We start from the raw sequence: 21,228 nt of genomic DNA on the forward strand, positions 1-21,228 counted from the left end.
TGCTGATATCATGACTCATGCCGTATGTGTATCACTTGGTATGTTAAGACCTGCATCTCAGCTGGGGTCTCTGCACTACTGGAGTATTTCTGGTCATGCTTCCTATATTATTTGAGCATATAGATTTGAGCATAGATTCTATAGTGCTGTACTTTTTCTCATTAGGCCAAGAGACACTCATGAAATCTTTTCATTATCAGCTTTTGACTAACCTATCCCTGGTGCAAACTCACTGTTGCTACCAAAATACAGCCATGGTATGTTTGGTTTCCCAGTGAAATGTACCTTTCCTGCCAATTGGACAGCTGAGTTGGAGAGGTAAACTACAAAACAGGCAAGTTTGAGGCACATAAGCCTTTCTTCATGCTTGACTATATACAGTACACAATTACAAAAGGTGCTTTAGGCACACAGGTGTGCTGCAATACACTTGTACAATCATATCAAATACGAAGTTATAAAATAACAGAGATGGTATCTTAAATTCATTGTTATTAACACATGTCGACTTACCTTAATTTTCTCATTAATGAGATATAGAATCATAGAATGGTTTGGGTTGGAAGGGACCTTGAAGATCATCCAGTTCCAACCACACTGCCACGGGAAGGGACATCACACTAGTTTAGGCTGCCCAAGGCCCCATCCAACCTGGCCTCGAACACCTCCAGGGATGGGACATCCACAACTTCCCTGGGCAACCTGTGCCAGTGCCTCACCTCTCTCATGGTGAAGAAATTCTTCCTTATATCAAGCCTAAATCTGCCCCTCTCTAGTTTATACCCATTGCCTCTCCTCCTATCACTACAAGCCTTTGCAAACAGTCCCTTCCCGGCTTTCCTGTAAGCCCTCTTCAGTTACTGAATATGATAAGTTGCTGGAGACCTAACTGCTGCGGCGTTATTTATGTTAACTCATAACTGCATAATAGTGTGATGAGGGACCTGGGAGAGGAAGAAGAAAAGCAGAGCTTAGACGAGTATCTATTGAAACAAATAAAATATTGACTTCCCGCTAGGTTTTCGGTTTTTCTTAGGTGTAGAGCAGGAATTTTGATTGTATTGTTAAAAATAATTAAAAAACTCCACCAAAACCTGAGTGAGGATTTTCTTTTGACTTGACTTTAGGCAATTCAGCAGCTGTTTTGACTTGAATTTGTTGTTCATTCTAAATGGCAGAATTTAGAATTACCATTTAAAATAGTGATTCCTCCCTGTCCCCTTCAGTGACAGCATTCCAATTTCTTGAAATGTCTAGGATCTTAGCAGGTAGGGGCCTGACTGTTGACACATAACTCAAAAAAGTAGAGATCTAAGTGCCATATGTGAATGGTAAAGAGTCTGTACATTTTAATAAAAATACCTTTGCCAGCTACAAATACAAGGGCAGGAGAGGAGCCATCTGGCAATGTGCCAAGCACACCATAGGGCATGGAAGCCTCTTGGAGAAGAAAGAGGGTGGGAAGATTCATGTCATATGTAATTGTTGGTGAGGGGGGATGGAAGCATTTGTGCATTGGTTGGGAGGTTATTGTTGCTGTCTAGAACGCAGCCCCAGAAATGATGGAAAAAGATAATTTGGCTTATGACTTGTTTGGCACATAGCAATGGTCAGGGATCTCTTTGGCAGACCCCTGTTCCTTTTCTCTTTAGTAGAACCCACAGATATAATAGAAATGAGCTGTTGCTGGGAAAGGAAAGATGGATGTTTGTAAATGGGCCTGAAACTGGCAAAAGTTAGGCACCAAACAGCTGAGCTGAGGGCTCCCTCCTCCTCCTGGTCTCCTGCTGATTTTAATATGATTTGGTTGTTACTTGAGTTGTTCCTATAGTCAGATGACATGTGGGTATTTGTAGTTGCTACCTCTGCTATCTCTTTTCTAAGTGGATTTTTTTTTGGTCACGCTTGCACGCATTTTATTTCTCCAGTTAGGTTGTGAACTCTGAAGGGGGGGGAGGGAATGGTTAGCCATCCCTTCAGTGTACATGGGACTAACCTCTGCAAGGTAACTCAGCACTGCACTGAAAACATACAAGAAGAGAACAGGGATGAGGATGTCTGGTTTCAGGCACTCATGTGCTTCTTATCTGCAGCTATCTCTCTTCCCTCTAGACTTTCAGAGCCAGTGGAAGCCCCAATCCTAACCTCTCTGTCAGCTTTCTAGGATGCTGCACTGTGGAGCAGGCAAATTTTTCCTCTGTTTTTTTTTTTTTTTTTTCAATTTGTGCCTGGGCACAGTGAAAGCAGGACTTTGTCTGCTGCTATAACATTGGATGGTAGTGCCACTGGATGTTGGTGCATTTGAAATACGAATCCAAACGTTGCTGCTTGTATCCTTTTCTGCTTTAAGATGCCTGCCGGTAGGTCTGCCTGCTCTCACTGCCTAATTCAGCAGCTGTGAGCTGGGGGCAGTAGGACACGTGCACTTGGCTAAAACAACCAGCCAGCCTGTCCCTTTGCTCTCACCAGAGTCTCATGTTGTTGAAGAGAGTTTTTAGGATTGAATCTGAATTCTCAATTTACTCTATTCCTTTCCTAAAGACCAGCAGGAAGGTCTCGTCAAGGTGGCCTGCCCTCTTGCTCTTTCTATATCAGGCTTAAAAATTAGTAACTTTGGGATTTTTTAGTAGAGTATCCAAGTAGTTCGTATTTTAACCTTAAAATAATATTGTAGATCAGGAAAATCTCTTTTGGGAACAGGCTTTAGCTGTATGGATTTTTTTTTTCCTGAAAGTGCCTATTTTTCACTACCTTTTTCACCTTTTTCACCATTTTCCTCCCTCCTCTACCTTTTTCCTCCCTCCCTTACTTTTTCCTCCCTCCCTTTTTTCCCATTTGTTTTCCATTTTTGTTTTCCCATTTTTTAGTTTTGCATGGTTATCACTTTGCTGAACAAAGTGAGGGCTTTTGTTCTTCAGTTGTCTAGTGCAGACTTGCAGGCAAGGTAGCAAGCAAGCTGCATTTCTAGCTGTTCTCTTGAAACTGATCCCATGTATGCGGATGGTACAAATACAAATTTTGAAAATGCAAATTACATCTTCTAGAGAGAGAGCCTGGACCCTATGTCCAGACAAAAATATTCTTTCCCCTATCTGTGGGCACAGCTTGGAGGTATATTACAGGATGAGCATTCTTACACTGAGATTCATCCTGAATCAAATTTTTATGGTTGAGTTATAAGCCCCTGAAAAAACGCTTTTGTAATGAATATGTTGAAAGACCCTCAAATTCAGGACCAGGCACAGCTATAACTTTAGAGGCATTAGGCATCTGAAATAACATTGTCTAAAGATTACACTAGGATTTGTCTCCCGTTTTCCAGAAAATACTTAACACTGAACTGTATTTTATGCACAAAGGAAGACTTTACTTCATAAGATAAGGAGCTCAGAGATTTACATTCCAATATTCAATAACACTTTTACTAAGTGTTTTTTCACTCTCAAGATAGAGTTGTCATAATCTATGTATTTTAAACCATCTCAAACTAAATTTATGAAAAAAATTCTATCTGGAATCTATTCTACATATTTGAAGTGGAAAGTATACCATAGAGTTAGGACATACTTTTAAAAAACACTTCTGTTAACAGAGTCCTGTATCTTACTTTGCTTAGAATTTAATAAATTACCTTAAATTACATTTTTATCTACGAGTATTTTATGTGTGAGGAAGATTCTCTGGGGCTGCATCTTGCACACTGAAAGGAAACAAATATAGAGTCTTCCTTTCACCACGTAGGAAAAACACTTGCAATATGTTTGGGTGCAGTGGAAGAAATGCTCCTGACAAGTTGGAATGAAGGCAAGGCCCATAAGGAGGTTGTGTTCCAGTGAAAGGATGTGTGTCCAATTCCTGCATCAGCCAGCTGTTGATGTGCACTCCCTTGACATAAGGAACAGCAATGCATCACTGTCAGAATGTCATGCTGGCTTTTAGGGGTCAGGTTTATGCTGCTTGGATGTCTTGTAGTGACCAAAGTTCTCTCATGTAGGGCAGTAAAAAAAAAAATATATATAATTTTTTCCAAGTTTGACTTCAAGCAGTGTCACGGCTGCTATTTCTGAGTGATAATCTGGTTCCTCAGTAATGTGGAGAATGTCTTTTGCAGAAAAGATAGTGAAATGTTCTCCTTTGCTTACTGTAAATGATGGAGAATGGGTAACCTGTTGTCTGCCACAGGCCTTTGAACATGAGTTCAATAATGTCATTGAATCATTTGAATAATCTCTCATTGGACTGCATCTTCAAGGATTGTGACAAAGATTGTACACCAAGTGTAGGCTGAAATGTTGCTTGCTGTGGTGGGAATTTATTTTCAGGCACATGGTCTTACTGCAGACTTAATTAGCAAATGCCACTGCGTGCACCTTACTGTTCCGTGCAGTTTTGTTCAGCATGTGTGTGATGGGGGTCTTGGCAAGGGGAGAGGTAATATGAATGATCCTGCAAGGGTCTCAATGCATGCCCATATTTCATCTTATTTCAACTTGCTTGCACTTTTTTAAGTTGTTGCTTTGGCAGTAACTTTTAATAGTTGAGATGATAAAGGTTGTTTCAAAAAAGCCAGATAAATAATTAATTGTTAAGACTACTGCAGAGTTATTGGTTGCAGAAATGACCTGTGATCTGGAAAGGTTGCTGTTACAACGAAAAATATAAAAGGGAAAGCTCTCATTAGCTGAATATTTAAGTGAAGTGTGAGCTGAACCACACATGAATTCAGTAGTTTAAAGTATTATAATGATAACATACTCCATTGCAGAGATGGGCATTGCCATCACTCTTGTTGGTGATTAATCACTTAACAAATTAAGGAGCAATTGTAAAGAGAGTTGCCACTTCTACCAGCAAAGCAAATATGCAGTGACTAAAGGATTTATCTACATTTCTGTGGGAGTTAAGCACACAAGTAGAAGGAAGGGAGGAAATTGGTGACTTTTAATAGGCTGTAAAATAGCTTCTTTACACCATGCATGAACAAAACAGCATCTAACAACTCTGTCACTAGTCTCTTTTCTCCCTTTTGTGGATAAAAATGTTACAGATCTTGTAAAACTTACTAAATCAAGTTGTTCATTCAGAAAATTAAATCCCTTTAGTTAAAGGCTAGATGTTGCATATTTTATTTCTGTTTTTAAGTGCACATTTTAGAAGCTTGTGTTTTCTCAGTTCTTGTAAATAGGTAAACTTTCCAAGTATACAATAAACCATGACCATTTTGCTCTAAAATAATTTGATTGGGCCAGGACAGGAAATGTTGTCCACTTTTAGTTCTTCCCTTCTTCTGTCCCTTTTGGACAAATATAATTGAAATCTCCATGCTCTCATCCTGATCAGAAAAATCCAATTAATGAACATTTTGGGTAAAACCGTGATCCTTCTGAAGATGACATCAACATTCTCTCATCAAAGTCACAATTTCAACCCATATCCACAGAAAGTGGCTTAGACAAATAACACAGGTCACATTCTTGTGGTTTTGCATGTCAGCATAGTTGTAGAGTTGGGAGTTAGTGTTTTTGTTATGCATGACCAGCTCGTAGTTTCACCATGGCTGTGTGTTTAGACGGCTGCAGCTTCAGTGCAGCCAAGTGCCAAGTAGCATGGTCTACTTGAGCAAGAACTGATTCAGCTGAGACATGGAGCAGCTTCTTTGTGTCATCAGGGCACCACACCAAATCATGTGGACCCAGCACTGTGTTGAGGTAGTGCTGTGGTGCTAGAGACCAGAGTGTCTAGCAGCTTCGCTGCTCTCTCAGAACCGGCTCAAATGTCCACTCAGCATGGTGTTGCATTGCCTCATGCAGACAGGTACTGAGTGCCTTGGGATGTGCCAACTGTCTTGTAGGACGGTAGACAGGAGCAGATGATACCCTATTTTGCTCAAGGCTGTGCTGCAAGCTTCTATGGCAGAGCTAGATCCTCAAGGCAACCTTGGGGTTCCTTGTTCATAATGACTTTACCAGTTTAATAGGTTTCAGATGCATATGTTGACTATTTGGCTGGTGAATCTTTTCACACCTGTTTTCCTGTAGCCTTTTTTTTAAGGGTGGAATTATCTGGGGAAAATTACAGATCAGGTGAAGCTGAAACCTGAAAAGTAAGCCTCAGATAGAAGTGACGGAGAAGGCTTGTAAAGATGACAGAAGTGAGATCAAAATTGCAGTTAGACATATAGAATGTACTTGTGGAAAGACACTCAAGACAAATGTTTATTCAGAGGCACATATAGATTCAACTATAGGAAACATGGAGGGCATCTTCAATAGCAGAGGTATGTGCTTCGTTTATCAACTTTATTGAGTCATGTTAATTAGTAAAAATGGAAGCAGGAAGGTAGTGTTAGTAATGCTAAGTCTAACTTGTTTTCCTTAAAACCCAGAACATGAATCATATTCATAAGGGGATCCAAAAAAAGATTTGAGTTGAATTGTGCAGGTATTTCAGTTCATAGTCTGTTATTTATCTGCTGTAGGCTCAGACAATGAGTAGTAGGGATACTGGAAACCAGCTGTCCTGGAGATGCTCACGAGAGTGCTTTATTCTAACTGCGAATTGTTTCATTTCCTGAATGATACAAACTGATGATTTCTTGCTGCTTATTTAAACATATCTAAATAAATACAGGAAATAATTTTACAAACCATAATGTCATGATACATTTTCTGTCAACAGGTGAAAACATTTATGAATAGGCACAAGTCTCTGAAGTCTTTGAGGTTTTGAGGAACGCCGGAATTGACACTAATCAAATTTACTACTGCAGATTTTTCAAGATGCTGTATGAGGTTGAGCAAAATAATTTGAATTGAAGAGGAATTAAAGGGAAAGATTTGCAAAAAAGGTGATGAAGTAAGGCTAGGCATGTTTTTCCTCGCAGGAACAGGAATTTTGCAGTAGGTGTTTGTGTAACTGATGTTAAAAATTTACTACTGGGTTTTGCTTTATAATGATGATTGAGTAGCTAAGAATATCAGTCCAACTCAAATATGAATTTGTACTTCTATTGTTAATGTGAACTAAAATCTGAATCTAATACCTGAAGAAAATATTCAATGAATTAATTCTGTATCTTTGTTTAAGAACAGTTAGAAATTATATTTTCAATTTATTGAATGTAGAGGAGTTTCAAAAGAAAAAAACCTCAAACCTTCAGTAAAGATATGTGCATGTGGATAATATTTGCCAGTTTAGTAGCAGATTGATAGGTATTAATCTAGTAGAAACATATAGATAAGGATATTTTAGTTCTTTTTTTATTTATTATTGAGAATCGTTCATCATCTTGTAGTTTGTCGCAAGTCAAAATTTTAGTTAAAATAGCTGTTGATATGGGAACTATAACAATCACCTTTGATGGAACTGGGGGAAGTTCTCTGTAGACTGCTGATAAGAAGAAAAGGGTTACATTGGAGAGGAATATGAAATAGAACATCGTTTCAGCCTGAATAATACTTGAATGTCTCTTATTGGCTTGAGGAATATTATGCACCTGAAATAGTGTCCCATGAGTATGTAATTATTGCTATAGTATGTTTTGTTTTGAAGACATAATAATCACTGTTTGTAAAAACATGTACCTTAAATTTTATTCCTAAATCCAGAGGCAGGAAAGAAGAGAATTTTAAAAATATGGAATGCAGATAGTTCCCTTCACATCAACTCTAATGAGCATCTTCTTGTGTGCCATCCAGTTGTTATCAATTCCAAGCCTAGAAGGGCTTGCAGAGTCTGGTAAATGTCTGAAATAAAGCCAGCAAATCTCTGTGCAGCAGCAGGGATGCAGGAATAATCTCAAAATGTCCCGCAACTGCCATACGTGTGCAGTTGCTGAAAATCTTGATGGATACCTGTGCGAGGGCTAGGTACACTTATATTCCTGTTGCACATTATTTTATCTCTGTCACCATATCGTATCTGTTGCTAGATTCTCTTGGTGTTACTGATAGAACATACTCTGTGCTGCCCGTCGAAGGCCTATTTTTTTTTTTTTTTTCCAGAGTGGAGGCTTCTGCAAGACTGCAGAAATGATTGGCAGACAGATCTCTAGCTTTAGCTACCTGGTACAGTGAAGTAGCTGTAACGTTGGCTTAACCCATGACTGGGAGACTCTTCTGTTGACAGAAAGTCATAGGGATGGTACTTCTGCCTGGAAAGGGTTCTGCTTTCCTGTTCAGTGTAAGCACCATTTCCTGAGTAAAAGTGAGTAGGCTGTAATGTTTCAGCACACTAGGAACTCCTGGCTGCCAGAACAGCTCTCCGAGTCCATATGAAGCTAGGTGTGAGCTATTGTGCCTGGGGCCAGCCCAGAGATAAAGGAGAGAAAATGTGAATACGATATAAAACTGCTGCTACTATAATCTTTCTCCTGTGAGAAGGCACAACATGATTACAGCTTAGATATAGGGCCAAGCTCTACAATAGCAGAGATCTTGCCATATGATTTGAGATGTGGTGGGGAATGAGTGGGAATAACATAAAACAGAGTGGCAGTGTCAGGTGGGATGGGTTTACATCAACTACCTTGAATACCCAATTCGGATGTGTATGGTATTGGTTGCTTTCTGTTGTTTTATATTTTATTCATTGCTTCCTGGTTGTAGACAGTCTATCATACCTATCTGATCCAAAGGAATACAGGCTTTAAAAAAAAAGACAGCATAGGGCATAGAAGCTGTCAGATCCTCAGTGCAGAGATACGATACTTGTTGCTGAACAAAGAACGATACAGAAAAAAACTTCTCTGGAAACATTCTCTGGGATTTGAATTTTCACAGCAATATAGCTTTACAGTGCTGAGATTAGCATTGTACATAGTACCTGTAAAACTACTGTACTGCTTGGAGGGGTATTTGTCCTTCAGCACGAGGTTAGCAACTTTAGACATGAGGCTGCCTTTGTCTGGTGTTTGGTATACTAGAAGTCTTCTCTCTGACAAGTTGCTTCTCAGTGCTTCTCCAGACAAGCGTGAGTTTTGACAACTGTAACTGTAACACTGCTGTGTGAAGCTTTAAAAGATTAAGTTTACTGAATGTGGATTTTATTGTCCAAGTGTTTGCAAATGTAGCCACTGAGGTTTCATGAAATATAAAACTTTCAAGCTTCCAATGGATGTGGCCTGCAAGATGTAAATGTATTTTCTGGATCTCTTAAGCATTTTTGACCTGTATTTTGATGATAATACAAATATTGAGTCAAAATTCACTGTGCCACGTTTTAGCAGCCACTCTTTCAGCACTGTTGGATAGGAGAATTTGGACATGTGGCTGGCCAAATAAGCCATTGTGTTTTAGTGACTGGGAGCAGGGACGAAGGATTAATACAAAGGAAACCAATGATACTAGAAGGTATTAGTTCATTTGTTCCCTCCTTCTTTGGAAATGAAGGCTGTCATCCAGCTCCCCCCGTCATTAAAGTGGTAATTCCAATATCTTCAAGCATTTCACAGATAGATTTGAGACTGGGTTTATTTTCAAAGGTAATAAAGAATTATGCCAGGTGTTCTGTGGGTTTTTACCAGAAGATCTAAAGCGGACAGCTAAACGAACTTGGGAGACCAGTAGTTTATACCAGAGAGGGAATTTTGAATGGCAGAAATTAGCGAACTCCACTCTTGTAGAAGCTATGGGCAGCACTGTAAGCCGCAGGGAGCAGAAACGAGCATTACTAACCTGACTAAAGTCAGAGCTTTGCAAATGCATGAACACTGCCTGAGGATCTCGGACAGATGTTTCAGATGTGAAGACAGGATAGACTTTGCCCATCCTGACAATCTGTCACTGTGCCTATGTTCAGTAGGCAAATAAGAGGGAATGCCAGTTTTTTTTATGTAAATCTCCAGGGATTTTCCTCTAGGGTTCAGAGCTCTGGCAAAAAGCTGTCTGCAGGAATAATTAAGAAAGGGGGAAAAAAAAAAGTAGTACAAAATTTAAACAAAATATCCAGTGGAGATGCACAGTATATGTGCATCTTTGAATTCAACTCATCAGTGCTTACAATCAGGAAAAAAACCTATCCCTGAAAAAACCCTTATGAAATTAGGTATTTTGATGCAGTCTAAAGGAGCATGTGATTTTGTACTGGGAATTAGTATCTATCCAGTATGCTTTACATGTATTTATTGAAGGATACAATACACTTATTATTGCACTGATTTCATTCTCGGATGATTTCCCCTTCAGCATACTAGTGACAGTTTTTCATTGGTTATTCATTTATATTATTGATTAACACCTACTGGACCAATTTATTAGTCCCTCTGAATCCATTTTAAGTATCAGGATTTTCTAATGGAGAATATCTCTTACAGAATACTAACATCACACTTGCAAAACATTCATTAGCTTAATTTATTGTACTGTCTATAACGTAAACCAGAGCTCAACAAATAGATGTCTTTCTGTTGCAAGCCTCCTGGCTTATGTGGTATGGAAATGTTACCCAGAGCACAAGTGAAACCTTTTCTCCTGCAAGGCTCCTGGGGCTCTTTCTGCCTGATGTAACTGTTAGCATGCCTCTAAGGAAAGAGGCTTTTTCTCTGTTTGGGTCTGTCTGCAGAAATAAGCACACGTGGTCTTGTTTGTTTCATTTGGGGAAGTGTGCAGATCACCTCTGTTTGTGTCTTGGGGAGTAAGGAGTGAACCAGGAAAAGTAAAGCAGTTTGTCCTCTTTCTCCTGGGATGAGTTAATTGGAGAATGGCACAAATAAGTGGCACAGTGAGAGATTTCCTCAGAAAAACTCTTTTGGGTCAAGGCATGGCAGCTCTGGGACATAGATGTCCAAACTGCATGGGCTGACAACATGAAGTACTCTGGTTCAGGAGCATGTGTTCCCTATTATACTTCTCAAGAAAATCCCTTTGCACATTACTAGGTATATACATATTTTTAAAATATTTGAGTTGTCAAACACCTCGTGCACATGCCAAGATTAATAATGGCTCAGATTTGGAATGGTAGTGAAATTCTACAAGCCTACAAAGCTTAGATGATGTTGTGTGCACCACATCTACTGCCTCTCTTGGCCCATGTTTTCCAGTATCCAGCCCTCTAGTTTGTTTTCCGTATTAGCAGATAAAACTGGTTTCATTCAGTTTTCTGCCTTTGCTACAGCTAGTGATCGACACGTGCCTGGTGACTGGCAGATGTTTGCTTACAACATATTTACCTGGTGTCTGGGACAAACCTAGGAATGTGGAGGAGAAAATTGGTGTCAAAAAAAAAATAAGGTAGGAATAAGGCCAGTATCCTGAACCTCAGCTGTTTCCGTCCAAAACGGAGTAATACCAGAAACTGTCTTTCTCTGCAGTAAAACAAAGCACTGCTCTTGTGCCTTTCTGACCAGAAATCCCTAAACCAACAAAATAATTTAATATAACAAATTAAAAGAAATGCTATAATTAGTGAAATAGCAATGAAGACAGGAAAACATAGTTGTGGCACTTTACACTATAATCCTCCAGTAGTCCCTAGATCTCCTCCCAGTAGACTATGTTGGAAATGGGCTTGTACTTTACAAGGGGAGCAGAACGGGAAAGAGTTCACAGTAAGGCTATGATTTAAGATGCAAACAGATGTTGGCCAGTGATGTGGCTGCAGCAGATGAATAGGTGATGAATCAGGAGAGCTTTGCATAGTACAAAGGATAAACGTTGTCAGTATAAGTTGTCCTGTTTCTTTTCTTTAAAGACACCTCATTTGGGATGTGCTCTTTTTACTGAATGAAATGTAATGACTGTTTTCTGACTTGGTAACTACTTTGAAACTGGGTAAAGCATAGGCTACAATTAAGAATTAGAATTTACTGAAGCTGAACGTGCAGTTCATGATGTTATATTGCTTTGAAGCCAGACATTTCATACTTAACACATTTCATGGGATCAAAAATCAATATTTAAGTAAGTGCAAGTGTGCCAGAAAAATCACATGAACTTGAACTTAAAATTTATTTTTCAGTGTCCTCTTTAGACAATGCTATCGAGTCATGCAGTTCAATGAGAACTACAAAGCAGGAAACCTTTATGCTAGGATGTTCCCTAACCTTCATATCCAGCCTCTTCAGAAACACCATTTCTTGCTGCCTGTGGGGTCCAAACGGAGCTTAGGGAAATCTGAGGCCCCAGACTAGGGAGGAAAAGGGCTGGATTAATATATGTCCATAAGCTGTGGAAAGAATTTGATGCTGACTAGTGTTTTCCTCATGGGCCTCCTTCTGCAGTGAGAAACTACATTTCACGGGGTATTTGCAGAAAGCTCCAGCAGAGCAGCTCCACAGAGTTACATGATCTAGAGTGTGCCATGAGAGCAAGAAATGTTAAGCCTGGTGTGGAGTGGAGGGGCTCCGTGGAGACAGTGACTGCTGCACCCTCTAGCAGTCTGTATATTATTTCTTTATAGAGAGATTGATGGGTCCCAGTCATCTCTCCTGAGCGTATGCTTAGGCTATTTTCTTCCTCTTCTGCCTTCAGCATTCCCCATTTAATTCCTGCCACAGGGTGTGTGAGTGCAGAAGATATACAGGAAGGTTGTCTAGTGGACACAGCATGCTGTTTTCTTCATGTGTTTTAGTTGAAGGCCCTAAGAACCTAAAACACGTGGGTTCTTGTGACTGAAATGATTAATTCTCTCAGTAAGGGAGCATAAGTCCAGGCTCTTAGTAACCAAATTAATTTTTATGTACTAGTGGATATACTAATGCTTTACAGCTTGTACAAGCTTGTACAACTAGGTACAGCTTGTACCTAGTTTCTTCTTGCTCTCATCCCTTTGTTTATGCAAAAGTGCTCAGAATGAATGTATAGTGTGGTGAATAAGTTTTCACTTGATTTAGTTCTTTGGTCTGTATATTTTATTGCATGTTGTGGCACTTGTAGCAGACCGCATGTTCCCCTGCGTAGATGGCACGTTGATTATAGGTTGTCTACCCATTAGTAACATCGGAAATGGCTTAAGGCATGCCTTTGTTAGGAATGACTTGTCTTTGTGCTGTCACTGAGCCATTTGTAGGTTCCTGTCTAGATTTCTGAATGACCCATGCTGTAAAAGATGCACAGAGCATGCATTTAATATTTTGACTTTTAAAACAGGGCTCCCTTTAAAGATCTGGAGTCCAGCTCACAAGCAGGTGAATGAAGAGGATAGTAACTTCCAGAAACTAGGTAACTCTGACTGGATGGGGCTAAAGTTGGAAGTAAGAACTGCTTAAAGCCTGTTTACCTGTAAAAGAGCAACTTGGAACTGTAAATTCAGCCTGTGATTCAACAAACCCTCCTGCCAGATCTCTACTAATACTAATTAGGATCAGTGTGTGTGCTCAGTTGTGCCATGTCGAGCCAGGCGTAGCACATGCTGTGTTGCTGTTACCAGACCAATGCCAGCTGCAGTAGCAGAGACGATACCTGATCCAGCATAAAGTTAAGAGTGGTGTAGACAGATGGCACCTGATCTTGCCTGGTCTACAAGGGCAGCTATTCCTTGAACATTTTTAACAGATCTGATCCGACAAAGTGAATTTTCACTGGCTCTGCAGTCTCTGTCATGGACTTCTTTATCCCTGACACAACAGTAAGCATCTTAAAGCAATATTCTTCGTCTCACTGAACTATACCTATGCTATCTCAGTAAACATCTGCCTGTGCAGGAGAGGGTTTAGTTGATACAGCTTGTAGATATCAGATTAAAAAAAGAGCAAAATACTAGCTTGTTTGGACACTATTACCGTTTAGATGATAGCCAGTTTTGTGCCAAATGCCTGGTCCTGTAAATACTTAACAGTGAGTAGAGTTTTGTTGGCTTCAGTGACTACTTTAGTTATCAGGCTAACACTTGTTAGCTGTTGGCATGATTTGGGTCCTAAGCCAAAGAAAGTTTTTCATGGTAGGAAGGTAAATGCCACAGACACCAGCTATTTTTTAATTTAATTAGGGCTCAGTTGGAGTCTAATTCTAAGTAATATCCTCTTAGGGGCTACCCACAATTTCCATTGGAAGTTGGATGGAGATCTGAAGTAGTAAGATGGCATTTAATATATACATTACTATTAATATTCTGCTTTTGTGTCTGTCATCTAAAGGAGAGTTTGTTATGTTTAATAAACAGCAGTCTGTATGTGTGTCTGGAAGCAGATTCAGGGACTCTGGTGTCTTTGTTTTGAGGTGCAGTTCTGTGTTAATAATATAAGAGAAGTGTGGCTTGTCTTCTCATAGCACTAAAAGTGAGATAATCCCTGTGTAAGGAATCAGTAAGTATGGTCTGCTTAATCTAGTCCCAGTGTGAAACTGTTGACATTTGTTCTTTTTTTCTATCATTATGTGACTGGGCCTGTTTTGTGCTGGATTAGGCACAAATCTCCTATGCAGCACATTTGGCATGTTACTAGTAGTTTAACTTCATTAATAATGTATGAAGGAAATGTAATCCATGACAAGGAAGGAAAGAAAAGTATTTTTACAGCTACCAAATCCTTTGGCATGGGTAATTATTCAAGATTTGATGTTTGATGTTATAGTTTACAATTGAGCTCTTTTCACAGAATAAAAAAAAAGAAAAAATATACATACATATACACAAAAAAATATAGTGGCACTATAAGAAAAAAATGTGCTTCTTGCTGTTTGAGGTTGCATGTGCTGGTTTAGAATGTGTCAAGTACAGAGGGAAACATAGATTGTAAAGACAATTGTCTTCATCTTGGATGTTGTAAGCAGTGCTGTGTTCTCTCTGTGTTTGTGAAAACAAACTCATACAATATAGCAGGCTTTTTAAAGAAAAACAAACAACACTGCACTCCCCACAAACTATAAGCTAAGCTACTCACTGAATTATGTTGACCTTGTGTAAGAAAGAGGATGATTTGTTTTTATGCATGGGATAAATAGCATAGATACTGGTTTACAGACTGGTTTTTATTCATAAATTTGATAGTATACGTGGCGTTCCCTCTCACCTGCAGGTCAGTCCTAAACAGCCTCAATATTTGTGGTAGCTGAAAAGTCACAATGTGGCAGAGGGAATCTAAACCAGCCCCAAGACAGTGGTCACTTGCAACTACTTTTGTGCTCTACACTCCTGTCACATTTGTGCTATCAGAGCAACAGCTGGGGAGACTTTTTCAACAAAGATGAGTGTCAGATAATCCTGATGAGATTCCACATCCAACATCTTTTGTAATTATGTCACATTCAGCTGTAATGGAATAATTCAAGCTGAAAGGACAAGCTTTGATCCTTTCTTAAACCTTTCCCTGTGGACTGGCTATCTGAAAGATTTAAAGATATTTCTGTTACAAGATCTAGTGTTTCCTCAGAGAAGTATTGTTTCTGAAGCACTGAGATGTAAGAGCAATATTATTTGCCAAATAAATCTCTCAGAGCATTTTTGTTATATAAAGATGTCAATAAAAGGATGCCCTTCCATAACCAACAAGGAAGTTAGAATTCATATTAATATTCTTTAACTCAACTGGGTGCATAGATAATGGATTTTTTTTTGATAATGAATTACAGTGATGTAATCTATTGGTGTATGTGCTGAAGCAAATATAAATTTGTTTTGGCAAAGATCATATATATTTGGAATGTCTATTTAGTGAAGTAAATGTTTCTGAAGATCCAATCTTTACAAATAATTATTTACACTGGGATTTTTGAAATAAGATTTAATGGCCAGCCTCCTATTGAATTTCAATACAATTTCAGTACCTTATGCCCTTAGGCTCTTTTGGAAAACTTAATTAAGTTGGAAAGGCCTTTAGACTCACATAAAAAAACAACAAACCAAAAACTTTATGTTCTTCAAAGTATTCATTAGTGTTACAGAATATGACACTGGCTATTTTATGTTTCTGAACAGAATGATGTGGCTATGAATACTTAAACTGCTGTAGAAGATCTTTACCTGGTATCCCTTTGGCCATAATTCAGAGGATGGAGTTTGGATATCTATTTTTTTGGTGTGTCAGATTTATGCCAATGTAAATCCCTTGACTTCAATGGACATTTTTCATTCATTTCCTGGCCTCCACTGGAAAGAGAACTGTTTCTTAAGGTTTTCACACATGGACTACATTAAGGGGTCACATTCAGATGATACTCTTCTGGCATTTCCATCAGCCAGGGGTCAATAAAGTGCTATCTGGGCTAAGAATATAGGGTTGGGCATGTGTTTAGTCAGCTCCAAATTTCCCATCTGTCAGACATGAGAAATTCAGTGTCTTTTCCTGCATGCCTGCTTGTTTAGGGCTTGAGAATCAGTGTGGCAGGGGTCATTTCTGAGAGCTGTGCTGGTGGACTCCTTTGGTATGCCTCCCAAATAACCTGGTGCGTGCCTTGCTCCTCTCTCCTGGTGTTTAATGCTCACTGATCTTTATGGTCCTGAATTTGTGAGGCCTGTGATAGAAGCTGACCTCTTCAGAGGTGTACAAATAGGAGAGACCTGATTTCACACAGTCTTAAAAAGCATCCCTCTCTCCTCCAAGTTTCTGCTACACATGTAGAGAGTTATTAATTTTGCTTTAGCTTGAGTTTAGTTAATAAATAAAATTAACAGCCAGGGTCCTGGGAGAATGTTTTTCTCTCTTTCCCAGGATCTATTTCAGTTTATCTGCAAGCTAATAAATGGTAGTGACTAATGATAGGTATGAGCAAACCTCAAGAGCATCAATTCAGAAAGCAACCTTGAGTTTGGACATTTATCCGAGTTAGCTGTGTCTCCTGAGTGATCAATCTAGTCTGAAAGCTTGAAGGATTTCTTCCTCCATTTTGCTAGTTGTGAGGAACTATTCTGCCTCTAGTCCAGGGAAGTAAAATTCTGGGATGTAAGACACAAAATTGGTCAATGCCTCTGAGAATGGATGCTGAGAAGGCTGAAGTTTTTAACTGTTTCGTATCTGTTGTCACTGAATGGGGCAATTGCACGCTGCTGGTCAGTGCAGTTAATACCCCTGAAAAAGAGTTGATGTTTCTCCAAAGATAGGAAACTAAGCCTTGGATTTTTCATGTTATCCGTGTCTGTCCTTGAGCATAGAGTGATCTATTCAATTGTTTAATAAGCTTCTCTTTGAAATTCGTGGAGGGTGCATGAGTTACTGAAAAGCTGAGGAAAAAGATAATGCTTGGTTATCTTTTAAAACGGAGAGGGCTTCATGAAAAGAAAGAAGTCAGAGACCTTATAGACTAGTAAGACTGATTTCAATCTTTGGCGAAATTCTGGAACAAATTAATATACAATTTGGAAATATCTAGGAAATAGATGGCAAAGAACAGCCAAAAATATCTTAAGAACAAATCATGTTTAAATAATGTTACACCCTTCTATGGCAGGGCAACATATCTGCAGATAGAGGCAAAGCAATAAATCCCTCTCTATTCTGGTTTCAGAAAAGCTTTTAAAAGTCTTACACAACAGTTTTGTAATGAATTCAAGACATGAGCTAGGTGAAACTATTGGAAGGCTCAAAATCAGTTGGACAATTGAACCATAGAAGAGTTACCAGTGATTTGTGGCCAAAGTAAAAGGCTCTACAAAATGGACTTTCCTCAGGGTTTGTTTGGAGCCTGATTCTATTTAAAAATTTAATTGATGATTTGGCTATTTTATTTTTAAGGCTGTAAAGATGGGGTGAAGCACAATTGTGTTTTAGGGTGGAATTAGAATTAAAAATAATTTTCGTAAATTAGAAGTGAAGTGATCTGAAAAGTAGAGGATGAAATTCAATGGGGTTGAGTGATTATTTGCTGGCAGTAATTGCCTGTGTAAATATGGATGAGAAGCAATGGAGTAACCAGAGGTTCTGTAGAAAAAGATCTAGTGCTGAGTAAGTCGCAAGAGAAACGTGATTTAGATGTGTTGCTCTAATGTTAAAGATTTGAATAGGTCTATAATAGGAAGGACACAACATCTTTCTCCCTTCTTGTCACTGTAAAACTTCAACTGGAATGCTGTATCCAGTTTCAAGCATTACCTGTCAGGAAAGACTTGGACTGTTGCAGAGAAATGAAGGGAAAGCACTGAGAATCGTGAGATGTTAGGAATGTTAGGGAAGCTGTTTGGAAATGTTTGTGACCGGCAGTGGAATTATCCATGAGTGGAGTTACAGGGCTGAGAAATAACTGGTCAATTTATTTTTTTAGAATATAACGTTGTATAATTTAATGAAAGATAATGTAAGCTATCTCAAATACTTAACCCCTTTTGTGAACTAGGGCATGAATTAAATTCTCTCAAAACTCAATCAGATTTGGCTATCATTGGGTAGAAATGTTACTAGTATGCTTGTATTGTTGCAAACCTAACACATAAGATGTGATGATGAGTGGTGAAAATGAATTTCCATATTGTCCTCCTGTCCTCCCTTGTGCTAATACTACATGGTTTGTTATTTCTGTGGGGAAAAAAAAAAAGTTACCTTTTGTGAAAGTGTAGAAAGCCAATTTATCATGTGATTTGGAACAGTTATCCTTTATTTGTTTACTGAAAACAATATTTTAAAATCTATTGGTTAAAATATAAACATAAGAAATAAATTTTTTTGTTTTCAGGTGGGTTACTGGAGTCATCTGTTTAGCAGAGATAGCTTTAGCTTTTTTTTAATGGACCTAAAGCTCAGGGCTTTTGAAAAATCTAACTGTTAGACTTGATTAGCTTTTTATATTTTGTGCACTTGGCTTAAACATTCATACTCATGCTTGATAACTTGGATGAATAAATCCCATAGTATGCTCCAATATGTGAAGTATAGTGCAGTTTTAAGGGCAGCCTCTCTTTATTAAGAGATCATGTTATTTTTACTCTTCAGCATGAAGTCTGGGATTTCTTGCATCTTAGTAATAATTTAAATACAGTAAAACTCTGATTTCAAGGCACTTGTAAAGGTCAATATGCTACCAGCACTAGACTGTGTTTGAAAGTAATGAGAACAAACGATCTTAACACTTAATGAGATATGTGTTTGCATCTTTAGATGCACACGAAATCCACAGTTATAAGAATATGAAGTTCTGTGAATCCTTTTAAAAAAGTAATAATGAAGGTGGTGATTCTAGACATCTACCTTGTGTGGACTAATGCCTCTGAACCAAGAGAGTGATATAATGCAATGTGAAAGAAATTTCTTTACAAGATAAGAAATAGCCTCAGTGATCCCAAATGCATATAGGGTAGATGTGAAATTGGCATGTCATGTAATTGGCGTGGCCTGTATTGGGGAATCTCCCTGGAAATTAGTACCTACTGATTTTTTTTTTTAAGCTGCTTTTTGATGGGCATCAGTGGACAACAATTTTGTGCCTTATCAATAAATGTTAATACAATACAAGAATATTAATACAATACAAGAATATAGAATGGTGGATAAGAAACTGGTTGGATGATTGTATTCAAAGAGTAGTGGTCAATGGCTCAAAGTCCAGACGGAGATCCTTGACGAGTGATGTCTCTCAGGGGTCCATACTGCGACCGGTGCTATTTAATATCTTTATCAATATTACTGACAGTGAGATTGAGTGCACTCTCAGCAAATTTGCAGATAACACCAAGCTGAGTGGTGCAGTTGCCACACTGGAAGGACAAGATGTAATCCAGAGGGACCTGGACAGGCTGGAGAACTGGGCCTGTGAGAACCTCATGAGGTTCAACAAGGTCAAGTGCAAGGTCCTACACCTGATTCCAATATACGGTGGGGGATCATCTGATTGAGAGCAGCCCTGCAGAGAAGGACTTGGGGGTGCTGGTTGATGAGAAGCTTGACATGAGCCGGCAATGTGCTCTCACAGACCAGAAGGCCAACAGTATCCTGGGCTGCATCAAAAGAAGTGTGGCCAGCAGGTCGAGGGAAGTGATTCTGCCCCTCTGCTCCTCTCTTGTGAGAACTCATCTGGAGGATTGTGTCCAGTTCTGGAATGCTCAACCTAAGGAGGATATGCAGCTGTTGGAATGGCTCCAGAAGGGCTGCAAAGATGATCAGAGGGTTGGAGAACATTCCATACTAGGACAGGCTGAGAGAGTTGGGCTTGTTCAGCCTGGAGGAGAAAAGCCTCGGAGGAGAACTTACAGCGACCTTCCAATATCTGAAAGGGACCTAACAAGAAAGCTGGAGAGGGGCTATTCATAAAGGCCTGTGGTGATAGGATGGGGGGGAATGGGTATAAACTGGAGGGGGCAGATTTAGACTAGACATTAGGAAGAATTTCTTCACCATGAGAGTAGTGAGACACTGGAATAGGTTGCCCAGGGAAGCTGTGGCTGCCCCATCCCTGGAGGTGTTTGATGCCAGGTTGGATGGGGCCTTAGGCAGCCTGATCTAGTGGCATATCCCTATATATTTTAGCAAAAATATACTATAGGCCAAATACATTGTTCTTTGAACTAAGGTTTAAACTCGTGCTCTGACCCTGAAGAAACATAACCCAGCATCCTGGATCAACCGAGACATAAATAGGGCAGGGGGGTTGGAACTAGATGATCTTCCAAGGTCCCTTCCTACCCAAACTATTCTATGATTCTATGATATAGTTCAGAAATCTGAAAGTACAAGAATAATGTCAATCCTGCCTTTCATGAGCTTTGAACTACTGGTCCTGATCTTGAAGGGGTATAAACTAGAGTTTTACTTTTTGCTTATTCCGTTTTCTCAGATTCTGTTACAAGAATTAGTGGAAGTTCACTATCCTCTAACTCATCTTGTGAACAAACGGTTAATAAAAAATTTTAATATGCATGGACCTGAAGAAGCATGTGTTGCTCATCAGAAAGATGTGAATAAAAAATAGAGTACAAACAAATTTTGACGAAATACAGAGAAAGAAACCTTAATTATGTTCCATATTTATGCTTGCTTTTGACCAGAGGAAAAAGTAGTCTTTTTTTAGGGTAACTCTATTCGCCCAAGGTGTGCTGGCATTTCCTATTTCATCTGACTCTATGAAGAACAGGGGCTTATTCCTGTTTAAATCAGCTAAGAATTAACAGTCATTCCAGAAGGCACAAATTTACATCACTGCTGTAGCTCTTGATAACTCATGTCAAGTCTTTATATACCATTGCATGATTCCTAAATAGAATGTGTTTGCTGTGAAGCTTAGCTAACTACTCTGTGACCTTTTGTTCATACTTGTGTGTGTGTAATTGAAAAAAGTTCCTCTGTTACTCTTAAAGTCTACATTTGCATAATTTCACATTTCTCAGTGAGATCTTCATCAGCTTAGTGGGCACATAATCTCCCTTTTCACT

Source organism: Cuculus canorus, chromosome 4 (assembly GCF_017976375.1).
Source record: "Cuculus canorus isolate bCucCan1 chromosome 4, bCucCan1.pri, whole genome shotgun sequence".
NCBI lineage: Eukaryota > Metazoa > Chordata > Aves > Cuculiformes > Cuculidae > Cuculus > Cuculus canorus.